This window comes from Mesitornis unicolor, unplaced genomic scaffold (genome assembly GCF_000695765.1).
Source record: "Mesitornis unicolor isolate BGI_N332 unplaced genomic scaffold, ASM69576v1 scaffold1538, whole genome shotgun sequence".
NCBI classification, from domain to species: Eukaryota; Metazoa; Chordata; class Aves; order Mesitornithiformes; family Mesitornithidae; genus Mesitornis; species Mesitornis unicolor.
The window spans coordinates 61511-68646 of record NW_010203673.1 but is presented as its reverse complement, the minus strand read 5'-3'; the positions used below and the strand labels follow the sequence as shown (position 1 = coordinate 68646).

Genomic DNA, 7136 nt, shown 5'->3' with positions numbered 1-7136 from the left:
CTTTCCCTAGCTCTGTCATAGCTGACTTAAACTCTAGGATGGTCCATGAGCAATGACATATAGATCACAAGCTTGAAGCTGGAGCCTACAGCAGGACTTTCACAGACAATTCTGTGTTGGAGGCCCACTTACCTCCAGTTCTGTTCTTATGTGAAAAAGGGAAATGCTTTGAAGTCTTGTGAAAAGGAAGATTAGTCAATCAGTAGGGATTTGTTATTTTATTACACTTCTCAGAGACCTCTGGAGCAGCCAGTAGGATTATCTGAGCGTAAAAAGCCTCATCTTGCCCGGCAAATTATTTTTTAATACATCCCATGTTGATCCAAGGAAATGAACTTGTGTTATATTAGCCCTTAGCTGTTTTGCAGTAAGAATAGCTCAGTTATTATGTATAGCAGCGGCACCCACAACAGTCTGTTGTCAAACTCATTCAAGCAGTTATGAGTTCCCTGTCTCTTATGTGTTTGCCTTCAGCACCAGGGACATTTTATTCCACTAACTCTAAAAGGTGTGTAATAGGAATTCACTGCAGCAAGTTTCACTGCACTAAAAGTACACATCTGAAACCAGATGTCACTGTTCTAGATATGTTCCTCTTCTCTCAGCCTTTAAGCAGGGTTTTTTTTTCCTATTACAACTGGGAAAAAAAAGGAAAAAAAAGAAAAAAAGAAAAAAGAAAAAAGAGAAAAGAGAAAAGGAAGGAAGGAAGGAAGGAAGGGAGGAAGGAAGGGAGGAAGGAAGGGAGGAAGGAAGGGAGGAAGGAAGGGAGGAAGGAAGGGAGGAAGGAAGGGAGGAAGGAAGGGAGGAAGGAAGGGAGGAAGGAAGGGAGGAAGGAAGGGAGGAAGGAAGGGAGGAAGGAAGGGAGGAAGGGAGAGAGGAGGGAAGGGAGGAAGGGAGGGAGGAAGGGAGGGAAGAAGGGAGGGAGAAAGGAAAACCGACCCAACAGCTCTGACTGTAATCCTAAGTTTGAGTTCAGTGAGACAAACACTTGAGACTTCTCTGCAAGGCACAGCAATGAGAAGGGTGGTAAGAGATCTGGCAGCGTTCAGTGCATAATTCAAAAGTACCTTCTCTAGAGTGAAGAGCTTGCTGGTAAGTAAGACTCAGACATTACAACCATCTAAGTAAATTGTGCATTGTGATTTAAATTAAGCCACATAACTTTACAAGTCACAAAAGCACATTTGTCCAGAGAGAAGCAGGCAGGGCCCAAGCAGTTCCCCATGCAGAAGGCACATCCAGCCATATTAACACAGCAATCTGCCTGAATCAAGCAACTAAGTCTCTGAGCAACCTACTGAGCTAAGCACTGCATCTTTCTAGCAATTAAAATTAGCCTGTGAACCAGAGCTGGCTCTCTTCAAAGGACAGGCAAAAAAAGGTCTGTCCAGGGCCCTCCATGTGGACCTATATTGAATGATATAAGCTTTATCCATTTTGCGCTGGTGTTGTGATACCGTCATCAGGCTGAAGCCTGAATTCTGCTCCAAACATGGGTTGTGAATTGGTACAGGGCTTGTAGAAAATGTAGACAATAATATCTTGGCGTATAACAATGCAGCGCAATATGGAGAAAAGATACTTCGACTTTTTTCCTTTTCTGTCTTTTCTGGGATAGATAATAATGTTAATATCCAATCTGATTTAGGAGCTCCACCTGACTTTTTCATGTTAGTTATGAGTGTATTCCTGAAACAACTGGAAGAAACAAAAATTAATTCTTTAGGTAGTTTCCACTGCTGTCCAGGGAGCTGCTGAATGGATATATACTACAGATATAGAGATCAAAATCATGACTTAGCTTGCTATTTATGAGATACAGCTAGGTAGGGGAAAGTGTCAACTTCTAAATTCACAAGAAATCAAGTGGGAAAATTCCATAGTTTAAAGCCTGTCTCTGACAATTTTCCCTAAGATTAAGAAAGGTTTCTAAATGAGTATTGCATAAAATTGCAATAGCAGCTGACAGCAATAGAAATCGTCTAATAGAAAAGAAATCTTGCTGTTAAAACAAACACAATCAGTTGCTGTGAAACATTCTAAGTTATAACTCTACTATTTAATGTAAAATGACACCCTACAAAATCCTCACCAGTTAAATACAGAGAAAATATTCAGTTTCTCCCGATTATAATTTTTGCTGATGTGTGGGCAATCACACAGCAATTTACCTCACAGTGAAATCTTTGTTCTTTGCAGGTGTTATTAACTCAGAATAATTCTCTGGAGGCTTCATGCTGAGCTTTAATTTTCAACAAACTTGTGGATGAAATGGCAAGACTGGGGGAGCTTTAGCTTGTTTGTAATGAATAATTCATTCTTAGTGGACTAAATTCAGAAAGGGAAAGACTAGTCTCTTATGGGAGCTATATGCTTCTCACTATGGTCTATGTGCTTCAGTTTCTTCTGCTGCAGCTGCTTGTCCTGTGTAGATTTGACAGCTTACATAAATAATAATTTGTTGTTAAGGTGTTGAAGTTGAAACCACATGGAGTTAACCTACAGGTTCAGACATGTAACACAGAGTTTAGTGTTTGCTTTAAGGATAGTTTTACCCAGAGTAAGTCATAGACAAACAAATTCATACCACAAATGACGGGTATATACAAACACCTCATTTCAGCTATATTATAAAGGTAATTAAAGAATCATCGTTATACATTATATATCTCATATGTACATGTGACTCTCTAAAAATATATCTACCTTTAGTACTGAGTATGGATTTTTGGAGTTCAATCTGTGGGGCAGTTGTCTATAAACCTTTTAAAATATGCACCCAAGTGCCTTAGAGCTCCCTGCTTGGTTGATAATGATCTACTACTGTCAATCTTAGAAGATGAGAACATTTTACAGCAAATCTAAAGTCATGGCTAGAAAAGTATTTTCACTTCTGTAAAAATGTGAATACAATAGATAAGTGTAATCACTTAAAAAAGGGAGTTTATATTAATCTTCCTGCAAGTGAGGAAAACGTCTTGAGTCAGTCGCTCAAGTAATTAAAGGCATGAAAACTTCCAATTAGCAAATCTAAAGCTTTTATTTTATTCTCTGTTTGTTGATATGAATATCAGGCTTAGCAGAGCACCCAAATACAGTGGCCACTGAAATACCTCAGATGATTATAAATTAGTTTTGACCTGCCAAAAATCAGAATGATCATGTTTCTTTTGCAGCTCTGACTTCACTGAAATATAGCAGTATACAGAGAAAAGCACTTAACAAAATTTGTCAGTACTACTGGTTATGCCTGGAGAGCAGACAACACAAGGAAAATATTTCTTCATGGACTTTTATTCTGTACACTCATATATGTACAGTTAATTAGTTTATTTCTGTTCATCCAAGTTGTGTTTGTCTGGATATTTTGAGGGTCCTTCTCATTTTCTGAAGGAATTCCTGAGCTCTTTCTGAGCCCCATTCCAGCAAAAAAGCCCTTCAAAAAATGAGGCTGGGAACTGAAATTTGTAACTCTGCTAGAGACTAAGAACCATGGCCTCAACAGAGTCAGTGGTTTTATGGCTCACTGCAGTTTTTCCCACACTGCACCTCCTGGTAACCTCCCACAAACAGCAATTAGCTACCTCTTAGTCTCGACACTAGAGGGGTTGAGGACATTAGCATCTCTCATTTTAACACCCCTCAGGTATTACTCTTTTTTTTCCCCTTTCTTTTATTTTTTTTTGTCTCTTAAATATTACCAAATTAAATAATTAAGTTAAACTCAGAACCCAGTTCTATTTTATCTGTGCTTTTTCAAGTTTCAGGAATAATAAAGCAGAACAGAAAGGATGTTAGCTGGCAGGGAGCTACAGATCCATTGCTCTGTAGACCCAGATTTCTCTGTCTTACATGGAAGAAGCATTATTTCTGGAGAAGGGCAGGAAATAGATTTCAGTTCTCCACATACATTTAACTTTATTTTTGTTACTATTTTAAAATAATCTTTCTGTTCCAATTTTGGGGGGAGGGAGGAAATGAAAGAGTTAACAAAGGATGATCTTTCAAGGCCTTACCCTTCAATCCCCGGCATTAATATCATACTAAAGTGCACTGAGTGGGATTTGTTGAACTTGAGCCTGCTGAAATGAGGTGTCTCACCCGTAACATTCATTTAAGATCAGTATAAAGGAACCCATTCAGAAGGCATTCATCCCAACTAACTTAGACTTTTTCTTAGAACAGGATAGGATCTCCTTTAAAATTTATCTCTTCTTTCCCATTAACTACCAAAGAAGCCCGGACAGCTAACTTGCAGTCCCAGGTGGTATAAAACTGCTTGTGATGAATTCTGTAAGTATCTGTTTTGTAAGTTCATTTAGGCTCAAACTGCTCTGTTACTCTTCGGGTAAATGTGGTGGAAAACAAGGGATAATGCTCTTAACAGAAATACATATGATCCTATGAACAGATTTCACAGGCAACTGAGTGACAAAGTTAGGCTAGGGCATTTGTTGATAGGAAAAGCAGTTCATTACATTTATTTCATTCATTTACATTTATGTAGGTTTAGTTCAAACAAGAAAAGGAGAATCAGAACATCACAACATAACACACACAGTGTGAACTGACTAACTATTGAACACATACAGTGTGAACTGACTAACTATTGATTACCACTTTTTAGTTTGGTTTTCCCTCCATGAGAGTTTAAAAGGGTTTTAAGAAGCAAATTTCTTGCTGCTAATAGTTCAGAGATGTCACTGTGAGAACAGGCAGGGATGAACCAGCTGAAACACTGTAATTGTCTCAGATGTCATTCAAAACTCAAAGCAGAACTTGAGAAGGCCTGTGGACCTTATTTGCCATTTTTAAACATTCTCTTGTGGACTCTTAACTTTCTAGTTTTGACTGGGAACAGGAAAAAGGTCTGAAAACTCAGATGATAAGGAGATCTTGCTCCTTTGCTGCCTAACTGGACACAAGGCAGATGATGTTTTTATTAGGTAGTCCTGCCTACACAATATCTACCCCAGTTTTGGAGGCCAAAAACATTTCAGTATGTTGAGAAGAATCTGGAATTCTGAGCATTTAGGTTCAGCCTGTGTCAATGCAAACTCCTAACCTTCAGAATGCTTGTCGCCTTATGTTTAACAAGACCTACAATATAGCCATGTGGGTCCTGCTCCAGTGTCAGAAGCACAACGTATTTGTCTAAAATGTTGGCACAAATCAATCAGCCCACTGATTAGGACAGAGAGAGATGAGTTTCAGGATTAGAAAGGGGCCCAAAAAATATCAGAAGAGTAAAGCAACTGGATCTAATTTTCAAAAGGTTATACTTCTGCTTTACATACCATATTTCATGACTGCCTGTCCCTGAGATATACAGCTGGTACTTCTGACTGCAGTAACACTTTCAACAATACCTTATTAAGTTGAAATATTTTAGAGTCCAGTTTTGTTTAGTATGGCAGGCATCTGAATCTCCACGTTATCACTCCAAGAGTCTTAACAATTAACAACTAATATTACTTCGGGAGTCAAAACGCAGTCCTTTTTAGTAGACATTTATTACTTCCAATTCACTTGTATTTTCATCATGCTGTTATGTTTCCTCTCAAGAGAAGCATATGAAATAACCATATTTAATTACCTCCATTTAAACATCCATTAAAAAGGAAAAGCTATTACAAAAAATGTATGTTGTTGCAATTATGGAAGTGACCTCATAAATAAGGTGCATAATTCTGGTCTCCTGCTGGAAAAATTGAACTATGGGGACTTGCTTAGTGGAGATGTTTTTAACATTATTTAATTAACCTAAGCAGCCTGCTCCTTGGAAACATGCATGAAAAACTGTCTTTTCTACAAACTGATGTTGGTTTTAACCTTTCTGGATATCTCCTACTGAGACTTTTATCATCGGAGGCATCAGCTGAAAATCCCCAGAGCATCCACTCACAGCTAAAGCCACAGAAAAGCTCTCTATGAAGATACTAAGAATGAGTGCTCTTTAAAGAAAAACATTGAGAAAATTCAGAGGTGAGTTAGAAACTATTGGCCCAGCAGCACACACTTATGTGAGAGATATTTTCAAAGAGTCTTTGCCCACAGAGTGGTACCAGGTTTTCAGAGAGAAGAGCAGAACCTTTATGCCTGTCTGTGGTGCTTATTGTCATAACACAGATGGATGAAGAGGTAAGGACAGCACTCCTTAAAGTTACCGCTCAGGCCCTCAAAGAGTAATACATACATGATGGATTTTTACAAATGCACCTTTGAAACACTGCACTTTTTAAATTTTTTTTAAAAAATCCAAACGTAGATGGTACAGAGCAACTCTGACCTGTGGTGCACAAATGGGGAGTCCCACAGATGCAGTGACTTGATGTCCCTCTGACCTGGAAATGAAAGCAGTGGCAGAACCACCAATTACAAAGCTAAGTCACTGCTGCAAGGGCACAGAGCATGTTGTTGAATGGTGCAGGATGAGCTGGAAAAGGGGATGGGAAAGAGAGGACCAGAAAGGAGGCAGCAGATTTAGCCATATTGCAAGCAGTCAGGTGAGGTATCAGAATCTTTATCCATGCTTTATTTTGCTTATACAGATATCTACAAGTGCTGAATTAGAATTATGAGACAAATTTTCATCAATGTTCTCTGATTATTTTCTCTCCCTTCCTTTCATAACTGGCAAATGAAAGATTTAGAAATTGGATTTCCAGCACAGAGGGAAGCTGAAAATAAGGGGAGGCAGGCATGGCTATTTCATGGAACATTAACTATATACTGAATTTTTACTCAGAATGAGATTTTACAGCAGTGATTAAAAGAGGTTTATAAAACGTAAATTCTGGAAGTAACTGAAGTGAAACAAGAGTCAGTAAGAACCACTAAAGCATTACTTGAACACTATGGAATGAACCAGTCCTTGGAAACCTGTCATCATGAAAATCTATCTATCTCTCTCTTTATGTAGTATTTAATTTGGGATTGGCAGTTGTGTTACCTTCCTGTATGCTTTCCATTAAACATGACAGATTTCCTCTGCAAATATCATTTCAAATCTCACTGGCTCATCCTTTGCTAAATTAAAAGAGCTGTAAAATTACTAACACAAAAGCATTAATACATTCTTACAATTGCTCAGTAGGAAACTTTTACAAGGTATGATATTATTCAAGAATGAAACG

The 7136-nt window shown here is 38.3% G+C and overlaps 1 protein-coding gene across 1 annotated transcript in view; it reads right to left on the bottom strand.

Annotated features, from left to right (window-relative positions):
* SMOC2 (SPARC related modular calcium binding 2) overlaps nt 1-7136 on the bottom strand; it is a 74333-nt gene that overhangs the window by 8005 nt on the left and 59192 nt on the right. The window lies entirely within an intron of this gene.